The following is a 26,104-nucleotide window of genomic DNA, read 5'->3' on the forward strand; positions in this document are numbered from 1 at the left end:
AGCTAATAAGGCAAGTTTCCAGTGGCCTGCCAAAAACGTAATAAATACCAGTGACACACTGACTGTTGCTCTCTTTCTAGCTGTCTTTACTTTTCAAACAGAGTGCCTATTAAATCAGTGCTTCTCAGCTGGTTCTGCTTCAGAGCCCAGAAGTGGTGACCAACTCGGTACAAAATAGTACATAATTGGTCGCCGATAATTCACAATAGTTCTTGTTTCAAGTGAACCTGTATATCATGTACTCTGGTTCGTTTATTATTTTTCATAGTATAGTTTTTTAATGGTTTTTGTGGGTTTGGACATGTCATGCAACCCTTCTATTTTGGAACCGAATTATGGATGAATACGTCAATTGTGACGTCAATAAAGTATATGGAAAGAATTTAGTGTTTTTTCAAAGTCATATGCCTAATTCTCACCTGCTTGTCATTTCTTAGAAAACCGGAACTGCAGACATGGTTTTAAATCGTGCTATAACCAGCGCTGTGTGGCCAACCATCGCTTTTGTGATGGGGTGAATGACTGCGGAGATAACTCTGATGAAGTTTACTGTAACAGTGAGTATTTTCCTCTTTTTCTTGACTGAAAATGAAATATATATATATATATTGTTAGTGTGTTGGTCAGTCCAGGGATCTTCGGTTTTCCATTTTTCTGGCCATCTCTCTAGAGAAATTCACTCAATCAATCAATAAACCCTTGAATTCTCACCTCACTTGAACATCTAAATAACAACATTAAGCTTTAATGCAGTAACACATCTATAATGCAGACAATACAAACCACAGATCTTGGCATCTCTTCAGCTCACGTTGAAGACCATTAAAAATGGTATTCTCACCAGCAATGCAGTGATCTAAATAACTTCCAAAAACCTGAATACATTTTACAATTTATGTGAACTTCTTAAAAGATGAGTGAAATCTAATTTGAACCTCCTGAGACCCTGCGTCCACCTGCGTGGACATTATGTTTTTGCTTTGCTATATGCAACGCATAATTTAATTTCAATGAAACCGACTGATCTCAGTTAAGGAGACTCTGGGCTGTCAGTAAAGGGTTAAACTTTCGGCACTCAGAGTCATGTGACCAAACAATATGGCGTTGATCACAGAGGAATTTGTGTTTGGGAGAAACACCAACAAAACTAAATATGGTAAGAAAACTAATTAAGTTTTTACATTGAAACCTATTTGAGTCAAAAGATTAGAGTCTCTAGTTTCATACTATGTGCCGTTGTTTAAATTTGAGTGATTCAATGCAAAATGGCCGGCTGTTAAACAGAATGACCACATTTGTGGACTGTATGCTCAGTTTCACTTAAAATATCTATATTACTTTGCATTATCACATTGAGAATCAATGGGTTCATCCAAAACCAGAAATAATGTTGCTTTCTGAGGTTTTATATATAGTTCGGATGAAAATAAGGTGCATTTCAAACTGTTCTGAGACCAGTGCAGACAGACAGCTCGCTAAAGGTTAAGACAGAAAGGGAGCAAGGGAGCATCCTATAGCTCTCTTTGCAGCTAAGTGCATTCAATCCAAACTTCCTATTTAAAGTTCAGTTTCTGGCTGCAGATGATGTTTGGACCACTCAACATGTGTGGCAGTCATGGGACAATTATAATCAGTACATAGATTCAGAATTTATAATGTATAATTTTATTTTAACAAGGCGGGCAGTGATTGGATGATGTTGGCCATTACTTTCAATCAGAATTATTTATGCCTATTTCTGATGTAACTTCTGTAACGTCTCAAAAACATGAATAACCAACACTCCTGGAAACATAACTGCAGAGGCTGGAAAATAAAAAAGAGCTGACTTTCTATAGTGTGAAATTAATAAATTTCACAACTTAGTCCCACTGTCCACAAATGAGGACAAATGCTACATTATTCTTGTGGTGCATTCTTTAAAATAATAACATTTAGATTACTTTAAATGGACCAGTTCTTTGCCTCAACTCTGTCCTTGGACTTGATCCACTTTTTTTGGTAACTGGGTATCTGTTCACTTTATTCATTTTACATTTTTGGAACCGCGTTTACTTGGCTATTACATTAAATATACATTACAGAGTTCTGGGCTCTCTATCAGCATCTGTGCTCGAAAATAAAATTTCAAGTTACTTGCAGAGGAACATTTGCAGTTGTGCTTTGGCACTGCTCTTCTGTACGAAAGAATCTGATGGTTTGTGATATGCTCATGATTACCTATGATCAGCATTTCAGAGTGGATCTGACTAGCTACTCCAAGAGTCACTGATAATAAGACGAAAGCGCTTCAAGACGTACATCCCAAAAATATGTTGTCTGAGCAAGTAGGAGATCTGTAATTTTCCCATAGTAACTCGTGGTAAGGCAAAAAATGTGTCCATTTGTTTATTTCTAATGAAAAATTAAACAAGAACATCTGTAGTGTTTCTAAAATCCGTAGTGAGCCCTAAAATGTTGTTTGAAAAGGTTGATGTAGTGGTCTTTGTAACATTATAGTCTATTCTTACCCTAATTAAAATAATAAAGACTTGTTCAAATCATAATGTGGAACAAAGTGTGTCATCTATCTTGTTATGGTTCCAGATTCCTCGTGTTTATCCTCGGAACGATGTTGCGCAGATGGTTCTTGTGTTCCCTTGTCGTCCTGGTGTAATCAGATCATCGATTGTGCTGACGCATCGGACGAGAAAAGCTGCAGTAAGATAAGCTTACTTCTAACCATCCTTTGTGCGTGTGTTAGCATCTTTTACTTGCCTTGTGAACACTCATCTCGTTTTCTCCGTTGTTAAAGATAGCACAGACTGTGTGGAATACTACAGACTGGGTACTCGCGCCAGCAAGAGTGGGCCGTTTCTAAGCTGCAATTCCACATCACTGTGTGTTCATCCCTCCTGGATCTGTGACGGAGCCAACGATTGTGGGGATTATGCAGATGAAATACACTGCCATGGTAAAAATGCACATTTTATTTCTCTTGTTTGTTGTCAAAGTACAGTGTTTTCACACTGAGAACAGAAAATACTGCTGAGGACAAAACCACATTTTTGAGTTTGAATATATCCATTATATTACAGAAAAAGAAAAAAACCTACGTCGAAGTTTGACGCTCATGTTGCTTTTTTGACATTCTGAAACAGGGAGTTCTCAAATGTTTCCTGTCAGTAACTAAAAAAGAGAAAGTCGTCCAATGTGACAATTTTATTCTGACCAAAGCTACTTGATCACACATCATTTCCAAATTACGAATTTGTAGAAACTTCTTAGGAGGAACTGAGGGCAGCAATAATATTTGTGGTGATTGGCAAAAGATGTTAGCATGGATTACTCATCATGTCTTTGTCATTAAATGAAAAAGAGAATATTGCCCAACATGACTACATGTTTCTTACCAAAAGTACTTGAATGCACATCATTTCGAAATTGCGATTTACAAACACTTTCCAGGAGGACCTGAAGGCAGAAATAAATGTTTTGATGATTATCTTAAGTTGCAAACATGGATAACTCATCCTGTTTTTTGTCAGTAATGGAAAAAGAGAAAATTGCCAAACACATCCATATTTTTATGACCAAGAGTTCTTGAACGTACATCATGTCGAAATTACGATTTCCAAAATTGTAAGCACTTGAAGGCAGTGATACTTTTTGTGATGATTAGCTAAAGTTGCTAGCATGGATTCAGTAACTGAAAAAGAAAGAATTGCCCAATAAGTCCATATTATTCGGACCAAAACCTCTTGAACACATATCACGGACCCATAAGCAGGCACTTCCTAGGAGGAACTGAAGGCAGCAATACTATTTGTGATTCTTGGCTAAAGTTACTAGCATGTATTATGGTATTTACCCTGTCTGTCTCAGTAACTAAAAAAAAAGAGTAAATTGCCCAACCTGTCCATATTATTCTGACCAAAAGTATAAAATGCACATCATTTTGAAATTCCGATTTCCAAACACTTCCCAGGAGGACCTGAAGGTAGCAGTTCTATTTGTTATGGTTAACAAAAATTACTAGCATGGATTTTCTCTTTGCCCTGTCTTTGGGCTTCTTTCATTAACTGAAAAAGACATAATGGCTCAACACATCCATATTTTTCTTAATAAAAGTACTTGAACGCACATCAGGTCGAAATTACAATTTCCAAACAATTCTGAGGATACTATTTATGATGGTTAGCTTAATTTGTTAGCATGGATTACTCATCCTGTCTTTGTCAGTAACCAAAAAAGAGAAAATTGTCTAAAACATCCATATTTTGCTGACTAAAAGGACATGAACGCAAATCGGGTCGAAATTACGATTTCCAAACTTTAAAGAAGGAATTATCCAGATGGACTTGAAGGCAGCTCTACTTTTTGAGAAGGTTAGCTAAAGTTGCTAGCATGGATTCAGTAACTGAAAAAGAAAGAATTGACTAGCAAGTCCATATTATTCTGACCAAACCCTACTTTCGAGTTCCGAGCCCTTAAGTAGGTGCTTCCCAGAAGGACCTGAAGGCAGAAATACTATTTGTGATTTTTATCATTTTTATAATATTCAGGTCGTCACGTATGTGTATAATCCAGATGTACATACATTCCCAGTTCTTGAGTAGGAGTTTCCATTTCATTTGTGTGTGTTTTGACTGGCGATCCGGCAATGGAATGTTTTATTTGGAATGTTATGATAAGTGTTAGCTGCTGTTATCAGTGTCGGGTAGCATCAACATCAGCAGTTTTGCCGCAGTTTTCGCTCTTTTCCGTGTCCCTATTCCGATGGCCTTCGTGGCCGTCTTGTTTGTGTGTATGTAGTGTGTGTGTGTGTGTGTGTGTGTGTGTGTGTGTGTTGTCTTTCTCACTTTCTCTCCCTCTCTCTTAATCACTCTCAGGTGTGTGATAACCAGGTGAGCTGATTGTTGATTGGGTGCACCGGTGCACTGTGTGTTTCCTCCCTATATAAACTGAGTGTTTCAAGGCTGGGTTGTGCGATGGGAGACATGTTCATGAGCTGTGTCATCTCATTCACGGCTGCTCAGGCGCATATTGATTTATTTTTTTTTTTCCGGATTCCCGCTGCTGGAGCAGAGAGTTTGGGATTGTCACTGTCTTCATTTCAGAGTTTGCTGTTTTTTCATAAACAGAAATGTCAATAAATGTGTCTGTGTTTCCGCTACTCTCATTTCCCCTCTCACATTTTATTTTTAAATGCCCATCCACTGATGCAGTCTTGTTTTATTAAAATAAAAAAAAAATATTTGGGTGAATTAGAATCTAAATCAAAAAGTTACTACTAGATATATCAGTCATGTTCTTAACCAAGACTGATAGTGGCAGATGTAGAGATGAAATAATTTGTTAAATATTTGTTTGGGTGCTTGAATCGGTCATTAAGAATGATTATTGATCAAAACAGGTATTTTAAAATAGTTTTTTACTGTGCATAACATAATTAATATTCATGAGTTGTGCAGCACTGCCCCCCACAGTGCACATTTCTATACAGTTTATGTTTATTTAGACCTAACTTTGTGTTAATCTTCACTTTCAAATGGATTATTCCAGCTGTTACAAATGTGATTCAGGCTTGCAGGACTTTATTAGAAGAATAACATGGGATATGCTTGCATTTTCCATCCATGGGTACACTTATCAAAGGTATTTTAAGTTTTGTCCAGATTACCAGTTGTAAATGTCATGCTAAAGAACATTTAGACTTTGTTTTCGTGTTGAATAGACAATGTCTTCGTGCTCTGGAGATATACATTCTGCAAAAAAAAATTATTATGCAAAAAAGAAATATATATAATTTTGTCAAGTTGGTAATCAGTAGCAAAATGTTTGCTATGTGGTTCCTGTGGAAATGCAGATGTATTGGAAAGTCCTGGACATTTGTAATTAGATAGTGACTCCAATTAATGAAATAGTACTTGTTGCAATGAAGCTTGGTAACTTAATCCATAAGAACTATGCATGAGCACTTGCTTTGGTATTGCCACCCCTCATAGTCTGCATGCCACCCCCATGCCACCCCATAAAGAAAAATCGATAGATTTGCCCCTGCCCAGGAGCACCTGAAGGCAGCAATACTATATGTAATGGCTAGCTAAAGTTGCTAGCATGGATCCTCTGATAATCTGGTTTGTAATGCTCAGAACTTTTGGCCAAAAACTTGTATGTTCTTCTGAAAAACTCCAGCGAGTCATCTAGACATTAGGACAAACCTTTTATAGAAAATTGATTTACTTCCTGGGTTTAATACAACTTCTTTGCTATGGTCGATCTGTTCCTGTTTGGTAGAAAATAGTTGCAGTTTAGAATGACCTTCTCGCACAAGTCCCCAACAAAACACAATTATACCTACGGAAAAAAGTTGGATAATTAAAGCTGAGGTAGACATTCAAAGTTCATGTTCTTCACCTTCTTCGAAGAGGTGCACCTTGTGGAGATGCAGCAAACTTGATACAAACAGACTATCTTTGATAATGTCTCATATTTTCCTTAAATCAATTCCCCTGTTTTCTTTATTTTGACCTGTCTCCCAGCCTCTGCAGTACATACGTGTGAGGATGGCCATTTTGCATGTCCAAGTGGAAACTGCATCTCCAGTGTTTGGTTGTGCGATGGACAGAAAGACTGCGAGGATGGAGCCGATGAATTTCAATGTGGTGAGTATCACCTCTCAGCATTAATCTACTAATCATGCATGGCAGACACATTCTGCACCCTATATGTTATCCTAATGAATATATTTAATGCTGAAATACTTTATCTTCTAGTCACACATGACCACCTACATTCAATCGCAAAGATGCTGTATTGCTGTATTGATCTACTTGTCGTGCCTAGTATATGACAATTGCTAATGTTTCTTTTATTTATTTAACTGTGACTCATTCGTCTCTATATAAATTTAAACTTATAGAAAGGTTATGTTTGGATTATTGTCTGCTATCTGTCTTATTCGTTTGTTTAAAGGCTGAATATCGAAATCTGGCCAACACGTCTATTATCTTGTGTCCACTTTAAGGAATCGCTTGGCTTTTGCCCAATTGTCTGTACTTAATTTACAAAGTACAAAAACATACTTTTGAGACAGAAATGATATTGACAGTGGCATGTAAATATATTAGAAACCTTGTTTGCCAAAACACTGGGTGTACCTTGAAAAGTCTGTTTATCTGGTTATTAATCCATATATTTATTTTCACTGGGAAACATAAAAACATCTTTTTGATTAGCTGAATGATAAAAGTGATTCTTTGAATAATCTCAAGAAAATGTTTTTCCAAAGCGCTGTTTCAAAAGACTACTGTCAACTGTATACATTCTATTGGCAACTAACTTCAAAGGGGCTGTTCACACCAAATGGGTTTTTGCCTCTATTATTTTTCTTTCTATACGTGCTAAAGAGACATCTTTGACCACTACAACGCGTCTTGCTGTTTGAGAAAAAGCATGTCTCGCATTTTGTTACATTCATTGCTCTCTTTCTAGCTGTTTTAGCACAAAAATTTATTTGTTTGAACGGCCTCTAAAGCAGCATCTTGACGAAATGGAACATCTCCAATTTGGATAAGATGAGGAATCTTAGTTTGAATCCAGGGCATGCTGAGTGACTCTAGTCAGGATTCCTAAGCAACCAATTGGCCCTCTTGCTAGGATGTGTAGAGTCACGTTGGGTTAACCTCATCATGGTCGCTATAATGTGTTTCTAATTCTTAATGGGGCACATGGTGAGTGGTGCATGGATGCCACAGAGAATAGCGTGAGCCTCAACATGCGCTAGGTCTCCGCGGTAAGGCACTCAACAAGCCGGGTGATAATATGCATGAATTGATGGTCTCAGACGTGGAGGCAGCTGAGATTCTTCCTCCGCCAACCGGATTTATGCGAGTCGCTATGCCACCATGAGGACGTAGAGTGCGAACAAGTTCTTGAGCTTAAAAACTAAAAAATCTAGATGCAGCACAATGACTAGAACAGAAGACACTGGTCTCAAGCATCGTTTTAAAAGTTTAAGGTCTTTTTAGCTTAACACGGCATCTGAAAAAACTTCATTGCTGTGTGAGACATTGAAAAAACAGCGAGACATGGCACACGGTCAAAGACACTAATGCATGTTTACGTAGAAAGGCAATTGAAAAGCAGATTTTGTAAATGTTTTAGACATTTACCCCATCTCAAACTCTATGCTGTACTTCAGAAGGCAAACGGCCAAGGGTAGGTAGTTCTAGGAAGTTCTGCTCAAAGCGATGATGGGATATTGGGTTTCAAGGGGCTTTGCTCTGTCCTGCTGCGACCAATCATTGCTTTGCTTCTGTCGCAACCCCGTGGCAGGAATCCTTTTGGTTCTGCTTCAAAGCTCCGTGTTCTGAAAGAAAGCTCTGATGTGCAAGTAAAGCTCCCGTGTAGCCACCATGACTCTGTACCACACAGTGGCCTTGTAGTCACTGATCCAAACTCAAAAGTTATACCAATTTGTTTCCATGCCCTTGATCATGACAAATGCACCGCTGATTTTTCACCTTTTATTTTGATTGTTTACTCGTTTATCCTTGTTGGAAGCTCGGCACCTTTGCCCTTGGTTGATTTAGCAAAATGGCCCTTATTTTTCTATTCGTCCATTTTACATTCTCTTGGTTCCATTCACTCTACAATGATACCAATTCTTTAGCCTCTCTTTGTTTCCTTCAAATCTGTTACACTTTTTTAAATGGACATGTATTTGTCCATTTAAATGACAGTTTATGACTTTTTCGGTTAAGCTCCAAAAATGGCACAAAAAAACAACATCAAAAATGCACCAATAAGGTAGTCCATATGACTCGTACATTATATTCCAAGCCTCTGCATCCATAAGATAGCTTTCAATGAGGAAAAACTCCCTAAAGAATTATTCCCTAAAAATCTTCCAGTGTGCTTTTAACTCAAGAACAGCTGTGAATTGATCATTGCATCACTTAGTTAACTTGAGAACCATATCACTGATTGAATTATTAATTTTTACGTTAGTTTTTTGTTTTTGTTGTTGTTTTTTTAGTTTAACAAATCGGACTGAACAATGCACTCACAAGTCTAACTAACGTTTTTAGGAAACTGAGTTCAACTCACTTTCTCAATGATTTAGTAACAACAGTTCTAGAGTTAACAGCCCACTAGAGCAGAAGATAACTGTCAAATCATGACATAAATTGCCATCTGTTTCTCACTCAAAGCCATCAAATGGCTTCAGAAGGCTTGACATATCGTCTACAAATCACATGGACTACTTTTATGTTTTTTTGGGTGGGTGGAGGGGGGCAGGGTTTGGTGCCATTGTTGGAGCTAAACAGCCACTGTATCCATTGAACTATCTTTGTATGGACTAGATTTGGAAAAGGCATGAAGATTCTTCAAAATAGTCAACTTTGTGTTCCAAAGAAAGTCAAACAAGTTTGGAACAATATATGTAAATAATGACAGAATTTTTATTTTGGGGTTAACTATCCCTTTAAAAGCTTTCACTTTCTGTTTTCTGACCTTGGTCCTTGTGTTTGCAGAGATATCACAAAATTGATGGCAAACGCAAGTAAACAAACATTCAGACCTTTCCCCATACTGCTGATAGAGGCATATTTGCCTGTTGTGGCTCGCGTATGTGCATGCAAGTGGACAATTATGTTAAAAGTGCTTGCGAGCAGGAATTCTGTCCAAAGTTGAATCTCTAATCCCAAAAAGGACGAAGAAGGGCACAGATATGATCTATTTTGGTGCTTTTGGAGGCCAACTTCTAAGAACTGAAATGAAAATCTTTTTTGATGCATGAAATGTTGAATACGTAAAACTCAACCAAGCACTTTGAAGGCATAATTTAGCCAAAAAAATAAATTGGTCACAGTGTGTTTTGTATGGAAAAGGTTTGATACAATGTGAGGTTGAGTAAACAAAAACAGAAGTTTTATTTTTGGATGGACTATTTTTTTTTAAATGCTGGTACGGTCTCCACTGTTTTTTAGTTTTTTTTCAAGTTCAAAACTTTTCCCTGTAGATTCATCGTGCCTTTGGAATCAGTTCGCCTGCTCGAAAAACAAATGCATTGCCAAACAATGGCTCTGTGATGGAGAGGACGACTGTGGTGACGGATTGGATGAAAGCGAGGAAATTTGCGGTAAAATTGCCCCACAAATTTACATTTAGGCCACACATTGAATTAATTCTTAGAGAAAGGATATAAATGTACTTTAAAGAGGCGGGAGGTAAAAATGTAACTGGTTTCATCATCGTTGGGAATTTATTGCCATGCTTTGCTCATAACAAATGGGCCTGAGGAACACGGGTTACACAGAGGTCAAACTCAAACAGATTTTTCAACAAGTTCTCAAGACAATGCTTAGGAGGTTGATTAAACTTTAGATTTACTTGGTGGAACTTGCAGTCTGGCAGATATTTTATATATTTCTTGCTGTTGAAGATTTAACATGGCTTGTTTTTTTCAAAACACATGAATATTCATAGTGTGTTGGCTTGAGATTAAAGGTTTTATCAAGTGAGTTTCTTCTGAATCTCTCTCTCTCTCTGTCTCTCTCTCTCCTCCTCTCTATTCCGGCAGGTTCAACAACTTGTGCCCCTGGTTTGTTTAGTTGTCCAGGCTCATATGCTTGTATACCCAGAAACTGGTTATGTGATGGAGAGAGAGACTGTCCTGATGGTAGCGATGAACTGGCGGTGGCTGGTTGTGGTAATTTTAACCATTATATTTACTGTCAAAAGCTTCCATGTAATTTTTCCAGTTTTCACCCAAACTTCCTATATGGTAACATTTCTAGCCATCTATGTGTCTATCTTCGTATCTATTTGTCTGTCTGTCTGTCTGTCTGTCTGTCTGTCTGTGTTTAACTATCTGTCTGTCCGTCCATTCATTGTTCCATCCATCCACCCAACAATCCATCAATCCATCCATATACCGTATCTATTTATCCATCTATTCAAGCATCCATTGTTCCATCCATCCATCCATCCATCCATTCATCTGTCCATTGTTCTATCCATCCATCCATGTCTGTCCATCCATTGTTCCACCCATCCATCCATCCATCCATCCACCCATCAATCCATCCATCCATATACTCTATCTATCTATCTGTCTGTCTGTCTGTCTGTCTGTCTGTCCATTGTTCTCTCCATTAATCCATCCATTGTTCTATCCATCTATCCATCCATCCATCTGTAATATTTACCTCTTTTCCTGAGTTTTCAAAACAAAACTACAACCTTTTTTTTAGTTCAGAAATGTGTTAAAATTGTTTGACCTATATAAACCCCAGTAAAATCTGTTCTAGGTTTGTATGACAATCTTTCTCTCAAAAGAAACATTAATACTGATTCAGCTGTTTCTCATTAGCTCCGAACAACACATGCACAGAGAGCACGTTCCAGTGCCGGAACCAGAACTGTGTCCCGCGACGTTTTGTATGTGACCATGACGACGACTGTGGTGACGGTTCTGACGAATCTCTGGAATGCGGTAAGCAGCTTAATTTCTTTCAGTGAAAAAAGACCATCCCTTTGCATCCTATTTTTGCTCCATGTTTAATGTGTCTTAATTATGTTGCCACAACTGTAATTAGTGATTTCAATGTTCGAAATGGATGCAGGACTCAGTTTCCCTTCCCTCATATCTAAAAATAAACATACAGGCAAGAAATCTTTCTGTTCTGCTTTGGTTCATAGTATTTGCAGAGCTAGTTTTTGAAGTTGCAGTAAGACTCTACGATTTTAACTACAATAAAATAAATATAAAATAAAAAAATCATGAAAGAATTCTGCTTTGGTGAACGAAGCATGGCATACAGTGATTATTAATTGTTTATTTATGTATTATTTTTATTTATCTTTAAACTTTTATTATTATTTAATTATAATTTTTTTTAAATTTCATCTGTGCTCTTAATTTTTTCACCCCTTTGATCCAAATTATTTGTTTTATTTCTCTGTCACTGTCTCGTAATCTCTTGTTCTTTCTCTCTAGAGTACCGTTTATGCAAAGAGGAGGAGTTCCGCTGTGCAGACGGGCGGTGTTTACTGAGCGCCCAATGGGAGTGCGACGGTTTCCCCGACTGTCTCGACCAATCAGATGAGCTGCCACTGAACCCGAAATGTTCTGCTGCAGGCGAGTCCCTCTCATATGTTGCATAGCGCATTTGATTGACAGATCCCAGGCATCCATCCCATATGGTATTGGTCAGACCACCTGGTCCTCCCTTTTTCAGTCTTAATCCCATGCCAGTGCCACCCGAGGTGTGCAGAGGAAGGCTGATGAAAATGCTGTAAAAAAAAATTTTTGGTTTTGGTTTTAGGGCAAACATATGCCATTAATGTTTACAGATGCTATTACTGTTCCCAGCCAACCTCACCAACAAACAGCTTTATTATAAATTTCTAAAGAGAAAATTAAATATAGATGTATGCATCACATTTACAGTAAACTTTTAGACTTATACTGACACCTATATTGTTACTGAATGCTAATTATGACCTTGTTGTAGTTTAGACCATATAAAGTAGCTGCAAATTAGGACTCTTAAGTTTGTGTCAATTATCTAATAGATTTGTTGATTTCTTTCACCCATTTTTGTCTCGCTGCTTCATGTTTTAGAAAGTTTGTGCAATGGTTCGGTTTTCATGTGTGTAAATGGCCGCTGCGTTCCACTGGGAAGCGTGTGCAATTTGCATGATGACTGCGGGGACCGCTCGGACGAGAGGAACTGCCACGTCAATGAGTGTTTAAACCGTAAAGTCAGCGGCTGTTCTCAGGACTGTAAAGACCTGCCCGTGGGATACAAGGTGTGTGCGAGGGCAACCATAGTTTTTAAAACTCTTTTATGGATGACAAGGTTTCTAGAACTAAAGACGCCAAAGAAAAGTGCATTTTCAAACAGCTTTCTGGAATGCTCTGTCCCTCAGCCATTGGTCGAATAAGTAAATAATCCCGCCCCAAACACATGCCATTGTTTGAATTAATGTTGCTGTGTTGGGTTGGTCGGGACACATTTAAAAAACTAATTCTGAGTAATTAATTTACGACTGGTTTACTTATAGTTGTCTTTGCTGTTCCCATTATGCTGGGATGCTCGAAAGTATTTTAACTAATCTTGAACAAACAGTATTAGCAGGTTTTACCGCCTAACAAGTTCTCTGCAAACAAACAAACCTTTCAAAGTTATAACAGAACACTTTTACAATCCGCAAGTGTTTAAAGTATTACAGCCAACTAAATTAAACATTGCTAGATTAGAAAATCGTTCACGCTTTGTTTGCCGTCATAACATTTCCCATGACCCAACTTCCCACCATTTTACACCCTTTAACTTTTGTATATGAAGGGTTTAAAGAAGTATGTTTACACACGAAATGGTATTTGGAGTTTGCGAAATCAGGCAGTTGAGGTAGCTAACAGCAGGAAATGACATGTAAGAAAGACACACACACACACACACACACACACACATGCCGTGTGTTTTTATTGGGAGAACGTCACACACAAACACACACGCACACACAGTGAGTGACATATAGAACAGCCTCGTTTGGCAGATGTCTCAGAATACTGGCTCTGTCCTTTGACAGCCACACAGACTTTAAAAAACAGAAAGTCAAGGACATGGCAGAGCCAAACTTTTCGTTATTTTCACCTTTTCGTTATTTGGGTTTATTTGAGTTTTTTTTTTATTTTACCTTCCAATACAACAAATATTAGTAAATAAAAAATATGAATTATGTTTAATGAAAAAAATATGTATTTTTATTATTATTATAATTTTTATTTATTACAAGTTTTATCTTGTTTTCCAGTTCAAATATTTAACGTACTTAATGAGCAATATTTTACCATGTACCATAATACTGTACTATATACTAACAGATTCATCTTTCTTTCCCCATTGGCTGTTTTTTTATTGTTATTATTTTAAGCATAAACATTTATATATTTTAGTAGCTGTATGCTTAAAACAAGAAAAAAGTAAATTTAATTTAAGTTATATTCTATGAAAACAAAATTTAGCCTTTAAAGACTGATTAAGATTAGGAATGAGGGACGACCTGAACTAATGACTCTAATGAGTCTTTTTTTATTTTTTGTTATCTACATTGCAAAACACAGCGTGACCAGTGTAGTTCGATTCAAGAACAAATGACTCTTATGAGCCGGTTCTTTTGAATCTACAGTGCGTTCAGTGTAGTCTGATTCCGAAATTATTTACTTTTATGAGACGGTTCTTTTGCATCTACAGCATCGAACACACTGCACATTAATTGTAGTCTAATTCTCAGACTAATGATTTTAAGAGTTGGTTTTTTTTTAATCTTCAGCTCGAAACACAGCGCGACTACTTTATTGCGACTACTTTAATGAGTCCAACTCGAAATTAACCAAAAACTGTTACTATGTTATGTAATGTTGTACTGAAAGCTCCTGACACTTCAGACAGTGCAGTTGCTGACTGCTTGTTTATTGGACAATGTGTAGTTAAATATGCATTACACATTATGAGTTTGGATGTAATCAGTGGAATTTGTATTCAAAAACATATAATTGACAGAATGTAATATATTATCAAATGTTTAGTTTGTTTTGAATTTTACTTAAATATATAGGACCAATTATTGCATAGAATTTGTGCCTATAAAAATGTTACTAATGCTCTAGAAACTTCACCATCTTGTTTTTTTCTCATTTAGTGTACATGTTGGCCAGGGTTTCGTCTCAAAAACGATGGCAGGATATGCGTTGACATTGACGAATGTTCTGAGAACTTTCCCTGCAGTCACCAGTGCATCAACACCTATGGATCTTTTCACTGTCTGTGTGCTGAAGGATATCAGCGGCCTGCTGGTAACCCGAATAGCTGCAGGTCTCTCTCAGGTACTGATGCTCTATTCATTGGCACAGGTGCAAATAAGCCCCTGTAGCCCTTCACAAAGATTTAACTGTTATACTCCCACAGGAACACCCCACATGGGCACATACCAACACAGTGAGCCTTGTTGTTATATATATTTAGAGGAAAGCAACAGGAAGTTGAAGACAGTTAGTTCGGCAGCTGGAGATGAGATCTGATTGCTAAGAGCAATTCCAGGTGTGGCATATGGGGTTGCCTGGAGTTATTTATAAACAGAGGTGGATAGAGTAGCCAAAATCAATTACAATGCAATTACTTGAATTTTTTTTTTACTTAAAAAAGTAAAAGTAGTAAATTACTCGCGTAAGAGTAATAAAGTATCCGATTGAAAGAATACTCAAGTAGTAGTAACTAGTTACTTCCACATATAACATAATGAACGTTTACGCCCCAATATTCCATTACATAATACACATTTAACATGTATTACACAATATTAATACTACTAATAATAGTCCTTCTTTTTCATGGAAATTGTCATAATACATCCTCATGTTGTTTCAAACCATATGAATGCCTTTCTTCCTTTGAACACAACACTGCATGTTTTTTTTCCTCCATATTTTAAAAGGGGTTGGTGACACAGACCATCAGTCCCTAACATTCTGTCTAACATCTTTTGGGTTCCACAAAATACAGGAAGTCACATGGGTTTGGAACACCACAATGGCTGGGAAATTATGACAACTCATTTACGCTGAACTATTACTTTAAGGACACTTGTCAGATTTGGGCATATCTGTCAATTAGAAGAAAAGTTTGAAAGAAAAATAGTAATTCGTTAAATTATTAGTTCTGTACACTGAAGAGTAAACTACACCTTACCTCTGTGTTTGAAAGTGTACTAGGCTTATCTAAGTTTAGAGCTTGATTTCTGTTGTCCATAAGAAAAACACGCCACATCTGTCAAACGCAGAAATGCTGTGCATGCGCAGATATACTGTCAGCTCGTGCTCCAGAAGTCAAACACGCAATCTGCAGAGCAAAAGGCATTTACACTAAATGTGGATGTTTACATGGATTTATACAGTAGGAACTGATATATTGCAGCACTGATATAAAATGTATACTTATATACTGAGGTCATAGAGCCCATAGATACAGAATCACCCTAAAAATAACACAGACAAGCCCACATTATCATTGTCGCCAACACTTACCGCACTGCAATTTAAATCTTGAAATATCCACTTGTCTTGGTGTAAAATGATGGCATTGCGTGACAAAAGAAAGTTCTTGTTTTGAGCGCTTAAAAAATGTATGTAACATCTGCCATTGTAAAGAAGTAAAAGTAGAACATATTCATTCGAAATATACTTGAGTACGAGTAAAAAGTACAGTTAAATATACTCATAAAAGTATTTTTTTTACCACAAAGTTACTTAAATAAATGTAACAGAGTAAATCTAGTGCATTACTCCCCAACTCTGTTTATAAAATATTTTCAAAAGCTTTTTTTTTTGTTTTACTTGTACATGGTAAATGTTTTTGGACATTTATCATGTTAATACCATGGAATTCTTATAAAGTACCGTGTTATTACCCATAATGTTTGGAAATATACCATAGTAAAACCATGGTATTCTTTAAAGTACATTCAAGGATCATGTAAATATCACAATATACTGTTAATATGGTAACATGGTATTAAATTCAGATTCTACCGTATAAATACTATGGTATATGAATCTATTATAATGATTCAGCACCATGATATATAATCAAAGTATGATGATATTACCATCAGACAAGCCTTCATGCACGACTGCTCACATTCAAGGAATGAAGCTCTGTTTGTGTAAGACTGACATTTCTAAGTCCCGGTCTTGACAGGAATTGGATGTGCAGGTGTTGGCAGCTCACAGGAAATCTATTTCAAGGCATCAAACTGAAGTTGCACTCTTGTCTTGCAGCCAGACTAATCCATAGAGCAACACAAACATATATTTGATATATTTGAAGTATTTTATGTCCTCTATTTAACAGCATGTTCTTCAACCTTTGGATCTTTTTCATCGACTTAAGGTCATGAAGGATTAAAGTTAATGTGACAGGGTGGAGGGCGGGGCCGGGTAGAGATTATACACACCCGGTCCCTTATCAGGCTAATTAAGCCTCCGAGAGGGATAAAGGCTGATTGCGGACGGTGGTGCGAGGAGAGAGAGATCGTTTACGGACATGTCCGTCATGTGTGTGTGTTTGTCTTTTGTTTAAGTTAATCATTATAATATTGTTTATATCGCCAGGCCGGTTCTCGCCTCCTCCTTTCCATTGAACTGCTTTACAGTAAACATAAAGTAACTTGTCATATTTTATATTGTTGGGGATTAGTTAATAATTGAGTGAAGATGCTCATACGGGGGACGCAAGTTGAATCTGGCTTGCGTCATTTCCAATTCTATTTCTCCCCTCTTCTCTTTGCATCATTTCCTGAATCATATCTATATATATATATATATAGAATGGGGAGTCAAACATGAAATAATTATATAAAATGAATATATATTTGTTTATCTGCATCTATACACTGTAAAGCCTAATAAGTTAGCAGAACTAAAAGAATTGAGGCAATCAGTTACATAATTGTTGTACTTGAAATACTGAGTAAGCTAAATTTAAATGTAACTCATTGGCTGAACTTAAAATAACCATGTAAGCTCAACTTAAATACTTACAGTACAGGGAACCTAACTAGCTTGTACTATATAGAACAAGCCATTATAATGCTGAATGCATGCTACTTGAAAACAATGTTTTGATAAGCATAAAATTTGTTCAAGGAATAAAGCAATATACAGTAGAGTTGGGTTACCCCAATAATCTTAACATAACAGAAACTCTTCTAGAGTGGCAATAAAAAAGTATGTGAACCCTTTTGAATTACCTGTATTTATGTATAAAATTTGTCTCAAAATCTGGTTTGATCTTCATCTAAATTACAATGATAAACAAACCCAATATGTTTTTTCTTATAACGCACAATAGGTTGTATTGTTATTGTACATATTGAATACATATTTCAAACATTCACAGTGTAGGTTGGAAAAAGTATGTGAACCCCCAGGCTAATGACATCAACAAAAGCTAGTTAGAGTCAGGAGTTGGCAAACCTGGCATCTAATTAATGAAACGAGATTAGAAGAGTGAGTTAGAACTACTTTGACTTAGTTATCCTACTTGAGCTTAGATATTATTTTTCTATAAATGGAAGCGATTTAGTACTATGGCTACTCACCCTAGAAGTGGCCATCCAGCCAAGATGACTCAAAGGGCACAGCGAAGAATGCTTAATGAGGTAAAAAAAGAACCCTAGAGTGACGGCTAAAGACTTAAAGTAATCATTGGAACTGGATAATATCTATGTTCATGAGTCTATACGGAAAGCATTAAACTGGCATGGTGTCCATGGCTGGAAACCACGAAGGAAGCTGCTGCTTTCCAACAAAAACTTTTCTGTGTGCCTGAAGTTTGACACAGACCACCTTGACACTCCACAACGCTACTGGGGAAATGTTTTGTAGACTGATGAAACCAAGGTTTAATTGTTTGGGAAGAACATACACAGTAGCATAAAAAGGGTTTATGTATGCCGTAAAAAGGGCACCGCATACCAACATGAAATCATTGTCCCAACGATGAAGTACGGTGGAGGGAGCACCATGATTTGGGGCTGCTTTGAGGCCTGGACCCCTTGCCGTCATCGAGATATCATCAACTTTATCAAGATATCCTACAGGATAATGTCAGAGTGGCTATATGCCAGCTAAAGCTCAATACATTTGGGTGATTGGTCAATTTAAAAAGACAAGTTTATTAAGCTCAAAACAATAATACAAATCTGGTTACTAAAAAGGTGTCAGTTTTGTGATATATTTTTTCCCCCTACTAAAACATTTAATTATTTTATGCATTAGGGTTTACAGTGTATAAATCCTAAATAGATAAAAATTTGAATCTTTAACCATTTATAACTAAATTTATAAGTGGTATAGTTATATATAACTACATATTCAGAATTGATATTGTTTTTTTCCTATTTTAAAAATTCTTGTTTTTGCATGCTTTTTTCTTTCCAGCTGAAGAGCCCTTTCTTATTCTCGCTGACCATCATGAGATCAGAAAGATCAGTCTAGATGGATCAAATTACACCCTTCTGAAACAGGTAAGGCAGAAACAGCATACTTATATAAAATGTGTATATACTTATTTTTCTTTGGATCATTGTTGCCGTTGATAAAAATGTGGTCAACATTCAAAATGTTGAGATTGAACTTAAAATAAACTTACTGGGTTCTTGTTCAGCTCCTTCCTGTTGAATTTTCTATATCCCCCTCCATAAAAATATACATGCTCTGAGCATATGAAGATTAATATATACATAATTGTCTAAAATAGGAGACACAATATCAAGTGCCACCTGTCATAACTTGAAGTAAAAGTCAAGATGTTCTTTACACTTTTTGTTATTTTATGTAATAACAAAACAGCAAGATGTCCTCGGATACATAATGCCTCCTACACACTACACAACTTTCAAAGACGTCAGGATCATGGTCATGTTCACATTACACAACTGTCTGTCTTGTCATGGAAGTCTTGGCATTTTCAAAGTATACGACGAATTGGTGACAGGGGTGAACACATTACAAAACATTTCACTTTTGACGAAATCCTGACGACTCGTCCTGGACTTCAAAGTACGTTTCATAACAGAGTACACGGAAAAAGTGATACGAGATATGAAAACAAATGCATGATCATATATATGCATTTCAGAATATGATGTGTATGTTTTTACTCACCTCAAGGCATCATATATTTTATTGGTTACAATATGAAAAAGTAGCTCCTACTGACAAATCGAATTATTTGCTTACCTGACAATCCAAGAAAATTGGCAAATTCTCTCCAACTCTTCTCTTTCTCCAGCCAATTGCGGGACAGTTCAGAGGAAACATCAAATCTTCATCCAATGTTCCACAAATTTTTCCTAATTTCTTCGGTCGAATGAGACTTTCTTGATACCGCATTCATTCTAATTGATGTTCTGTTGCAGGTACATCAGGGCTCCTCCCACTGAATCTTCCCGTACCCCGTTTCTTGCTCTGTCATTGGCTGTAGGTCAACGCTGCAGTTGTATTCAGTCAAAACACATTTCACATTGCACGATTTGGATTCGTAGACGGATCCAGATATTTAACATTCTAGATATCTCGCTGACATCGGCGATTCTCTCAGATCGTGTTTTTGATAATTCATACATTGCGGTCGTTGCTCACGGGTGCGAGCTCCGATTTGCCTATGATTTTCGGATTTTGTCAGCGATCTCCACAAAAATGTCGGCGAATATCATAATAGTAGCATAGTAATACCATTATATTCAACATAAGTTCAAAACATAATTACAAAACAGCAAGACGTCCTCGGTTGCTTAAGTAAAAGTCCAGATTTTTTTTTTGCCCTATGTTACTACTATGATATTAATATGTTATTACACAGACATAGTAATACAATTACATTCAACATAAGTTCAAAACAGAATTACAAAACAGCAATACGTCCTCGGTTGCTTAACCCTTTCCCCGCCAGCGTTTTTAAAAAAAGGTTGCCAGCCACCGCCAGGGTTTTTGACGATTTTCGCTAAACTTTAATGGCCCGCAGAATATTTTCTTCCATGAATATATGAAGATGCTATATATCAAAATAAAGATCTGGGCCTCTGCTTTTAGGCAAAAAAAACGATTTTATTTTATCTTCATTTGTTCTTTTTTTATTGCGACTTGAACAGAGGTAGGTTTTGTCAAAAAACAACATTTCAGACAAAAAGCTGAGAAAAAGGCATGTTTATGTCTGATATTTTGAGCTTCTCATACTCCACTTCTTCATGTTTGAGACGATCGCAGTCTGTTTCTTTGATCAAAGAGTTGCGTACTCTTTCAAAACATGCGGAGGGGTCTTCCTTACCGTATAACACCTAAAACACGGAAACCCGGAAAATTCCGTGTTTGGCGGGGAAGCGTTTTTTCATAAAACACGGAAAATTCCGTGTTTGGCGGGGAAAGAGTTAAGTAAAAGTCCAGAGGTTTTTTTTGCACTCTCTCTGTGTAATAACATAGTAATACCATAGTAGTAACATAGTTATACCATTACATTCAACATAAGTTCAAAACAATTACAAAACAGCAAGACGTCCTCTGTTGCTTAAGTAAAAGTCCAGATGTTTTTTGCAGTATGTCTTTGTAATAACATAGTAATACCATAATAGTAACATAGTAATACCATTACATGCAATATAAGTTGTAAATGTAAAAACAAAACAGCAAGACAAGATAATGGTAAAATGAGAATATTCTGAGATGAGTTATTTTTGTAATTCTGTTAAATAATGCTCATGACACACAAACTAAACTCTTCAGCTTCGAATATCCGTCATCTGTTGTAAATATATCAGCTTATTCTGATAGACATCCTTAATGACGATGTCAGGAAGATGGTTTTTAAATGTGCAAAGCCCCCTTCTCAACTCAAAAAGTAACCATGACCGATGCGGCTCTTAGGGACTGATGAAAAAGAAACTCTCTCATGCCCTGTGTGTTAAAAGATTGAGCTTCTTGCCATTTAAAGAGCATTTAAAAATGCACGCTTGGGTTGATTCATCAGTCAGAGACTCCATCAGATTGATTTAAAAGGTCTAGTCCAGCAAATTAGATCCAAACGCAGCAGGCGGTTTGGAGTGAACAAGACGGTGAGAGAGAGACATGAAAATGCGAGGCCCCCACTGAGAAAACGATTGGCTCAGGTCTCGGCAGTGCATGATGGGACGTTTCTATCAGACTGAGGGAGTCTCTTATTTCTTACAGGAAATAAAACTGAACATAGTAAAAATAAAGATTGAGAAAAGTTCAGATTTTGAGTCTACTTGGACTTTAGAGATGTGTGTTTTATCTGAATTTGTTTGGATGCTTGGTTTTATTTTTTGAATTCAGATCTAATTCAAAGACTCAACCTCTTGAAGGGCTTCAGTTTGTCAGTTTGGTTTCTTCAATGCAATATTTTTTTATTTATAGCTTCTTTTTTCTCTTTTTTTCTCTTTTTTTGCTCAAGCTATTGTGCTTGATCCCAGTTCCATCCATTTAGTTTTTTAATAAAAACTAACAGACAATCTAGCTATTTCAAACTCATCAGACGAAATGGCCTAGCTGTGAACGTGCATGCTCTGACACATTAAGGGTGCTTGTGCGGGCAACACAAGTTCGAGTTTCAGGAATCACATACTCCATTTATTTCCTCTGTTCTTTATGAAATCTCTTTTCAATGAAATGGTAACAAGGATGCTTTAAAACCAATGTTATTATTGAAAAAGAAGGCCAAAACTCATTTTGATTTTTTTCAGAGAAAGAAGAAAATTAAAATAAAATAATTGGAACTAAGGCAATATGCATGCTCATGGTTTCCAAAGCTTGCTAAATTACAATAAAAAAAAAGTATTTTTTTTTTTAGTTTCCATTTTTGATATATAGTACTTTATACAATTTTAAAACCTTACAAACTTCAAACCCTTTAGTTTTTAGTTAAAACCAACATACAATGGCCTAGCTGTAAATGAACATGCTTTCACACGTTGAGCTGTTGTGCTTCTATATGTGATGCAAGTTTGAGGCTGTCATGGTTGCCTGATCAGAAACCCCTATTATTTCTGTATAATTTTTTACATTTTTAATTGTGATTAATCACAGATTAAGACATTTTACTCTATATATACTTATTTTCCTGTCAAATGCACTTATTTTCTTCTTAGGAAAGAAAACAAAACAATATGCATCAATAATACCTTATTAACATTTTCCAAACAAAGCCTTCCACAGTATTAAGATAGAAATGCACTAAAATAGCACCAATACAAGTAACATTAAACGTTTCCAAAAGTCTAAGTGGGAGTTTGACTAATTGAAAGAACTAGTTCCTACATAGGTTGCATATTCATTGCAATGGGCAATAAAACTCTTAAACTCTCATCCTTCACAATATTAATTTGCCGGCAGACTGTTCGCTTTGCTACAGCAATCAAGCAGCCGCATTCACGATTTGCGTCAGAACATCGTTCAAGCGCCGCTATGAACTCCACATGAAAAGCGCTCCCAGACAACATCTCATTCTGCATTTTTTTGATAGTTAAGACTCGACATGCTTCTGCGGTAATTCAATTGCGCTTTACTGAGGCTGCAAAGTGCTTGATTTCTATCACAAGTCCCATCTGGGGTTGTTTTGTACAACAAATGGCGTTAAGAGCTCCTTTCTCCACCACTTGATCATTGACAAGTATCCAACCTGTGTTTTTGCTGGTTTTAGCTTTATTAATGGTAAATACGTTAATCGCGATCAAGAAATTTTTACTTTTTAATTAATAGCATGCAATAACGTGCTATCTTTGACAGCTCTACTTTGTCATTTTTCCTTATAATATCTCTCAATCAATAAAAAGGGCAAAAGGGCTAGTAAAAACCAATATACCAAAATAAACTGAAGTAAAACTAAAAGAATTGGGAAAAACAAAAATGCATCATGACGACCTGGGTTGCACAAACATTTATTCCTTTTATTCCCAATCAACAAACAGAATTTTAAATTGATTCAATACAGGCATCAAATTTTAGCTAGCCTCCTATCCAAGGCTTTACATTTATTTTTTTAATTAAAACGATAGAAAAGTCTATCAACCAATGATATTACTCATTCCCAGGGTCATATTAATGCAAGGCCTTAAGCCCCATGGGGGCCCCTGAACTCCCTGGATTTTTTTTAAACTACCTTTTATTGATTGATTGATTGATTGATTGATTGATTGATTGATTGAAATGTGGTATATTGTAAAATTAAAAAAAATATGTAGTTAAAACTGAAGGGCAATCATGATATTTCAATATTATTCATTAGATTAATTGCAGAATTATGATTTCCCCAATGTTTTAAGCAATCTTCTTACTAAGTATTTGTTCTTTTTGTTTGACCTCTCTCTCTCTCTCTCTCTCTCTCTCTCTCTCTCTCTCTCTCTCTCTCTCTCTCTCTCTCTCTCTCTCTCCAAAATTTCTTTCCTTCACTCTGTCTCTCTCTTTCTGTCTATCTCTCTGCAGGGACTCAGTAATGTCATCTCTCTAGATTTTGACTACAGGAAGGAGTTGATCTATTGGATTGACACTAGCAGGCCCAGCGGACGCAGAATAAACAGAATGCGGCTTAATGGAAGTGACCTCAAGGTACATCTGTGTGTGTGTGTGTGTGTGTGTGTGTGTGTGTGTGTGTGTGTGTGTGTGTGTGTGTGTGTGTGCGTTCCATCACGTAGAAATGCCCAGATTGACAAATGCAAATCCTCTCTGCCCCGGAGTACATTTGATTCACCTCACCTCAATATGAGAGCAATTTTTATTATGTAATGGATGGATTCCACAGGGGAAAAAGCAGACACATTCACATCAGTTCAAAAAATAAATGTAAGGTTTGATTATTTTTTGTTTTTATTTTATAACTGCCATTTCAGATCTCAAAAATGGCTTGGGCCTCTGTGAAAATGTTTTGATCTAGTTTTTTTTTTTTTGTGGTGTGGCCAGTGAGTTTAAATCTGAACAAACAAACAAGTATCTGAACTAAAATCCTTGTTTTTGAGTCCTGCATTAGTTGTGTGAAATGAGCAAGAGTTATCACGATAAACTAAAATGTGAAGAAAAAACCTGTCTATATGTGTGTGCATTGCTATCTATCTACACACTCCCCTCCTTCAATGCCCTTGTGTGTATTACTTGGGGAGGAAAACGGACGTGGTGTGCCAGCCTTGCCCCATTGGGCCGGCAGAGCTCGTTATGTTTAATATCAAGCTATAATGGCTCATTAAGCTTGATTGAACTCTGGATCTTAAACTGATTTAAGATGCTGTGCTATAGTAGAGAGACTGAGAGAGCGAGAGAGCTGCTCTAAAGCACAATGAAGTTAAAGTCAAACTAACTGTTGAAGAGTTAAAAGCAAAATGCATCAACACTGAGATAATTGGAGTTTTTATAGGACACTGACGGGAAGATAAAAAAGAAGGTAGAACAAAAGATTTAGACAGTGATTGAATGACATTTGCTGGAGAGTCTTGAATTGGAAGTGCTCTCGGTGGCTACTTTGTCTTGGACTTATATGCTTGTCGTAGATGGTGTAGTTCCTTGTCACAAAGAGCGCAAATGAGCCAGATGCTCTAAGAACTTTCAGCTTGTTTTGGTTTGTTTGTTTTTATCGCACTTTCACAGGTGTTGGAGCTGACAACATAAACTGGTGGTTTAAATCTGTCGAACAGGAGCTGTCGCAGAATAGCTCTGGACACAACTTAGTAACAGACATTTTTGCATCAGTTCAAATGCGTTTACCTTTTCCTGTGGCACTACTGATAACATGCTGTGTGAGCAACCTCAGAGATGCGGATTTGTAGTATACGGAATTTAGGATGTAATCATGTTCACCAAAACAATGGTGAACACTCTTGCTCTTTAGGACTCGTACCCCAGTCCATTTATCTGCTGACCTACTGAGCAATTTGTTCACAGTTGTTTTTTTATGCAAATGTTACATTTTAATAATGCACTATATTTCAAGTGTTTTGATAAGGTAAGCATAAGATAGCATTGTTTGAGAAACAGGGTAAATAGTACTGTACACCAGGTTGGCATAGTAACGATTAGGTGTTTCATGTCACATCGCTGTTAAGATATCATATATTTTAACATGGTTGGAATGCTGTCAATGCTATCCATTGTATTATTAAATATGTTTATGAAACATGCTACTAGTCCATGTTCAATATAATTCATTTCCATAGAATTAGTTATTTATCTCTTTTCACAATTTATAATTATGTATAAAACAACCTGTGGCTTATGTCCCTACTGCTGTTTTATTGACATAAGGATGCTAGTGTCCCTAGTGAGCGCCACATCCAAACAGTCTGCAATGTCCTTGAAATATGTCACTGCTTGCCGAGTTTTAATTACCAGTAATGGGATGGCTCAGTCTGAGGGAGAATATCTTTAATATTGGTCTCCAGCTAAAGAAAAGTGAGATTGTAGAATGTTACTAAGAAATGCGCTAGAAAGGGGGCACCAGCAACCAAGAGCGAAAATGATTAAAAACGACGGTTTAGCCGCCGGCCGGGG

At 36.7% G+C, this 26,104-nt stretch overlaps 1 pseudogene; it reads left to right on the plus strand.

The window, feature by feature from the left end:
* Nucleotides 1–26,104, plus strand: part of LOC127641003 (low-density lipoprotein receptor-related protein 1B-like) — a 303,445-nt pseudogene that overhangs the window by 212,321 nt on the left and 65,020 nt on the right.

This window comes from Xyrauchen texanus, chromosome 50 (genome assembly GCF_025860055.1).
Source record: "Xyrauchen texanus isolate HMW12.3.18 chromosome 50, RBS_HiC_50CHRs, whole genome shotgun sequence".
Classification (NCBI taxonomy): Eukaryota; Metazoa; Chordata; class Actinopteri; order Cypriniformes; family Catostomidae; genus Xyrauchen; species Xyrauchen texanus.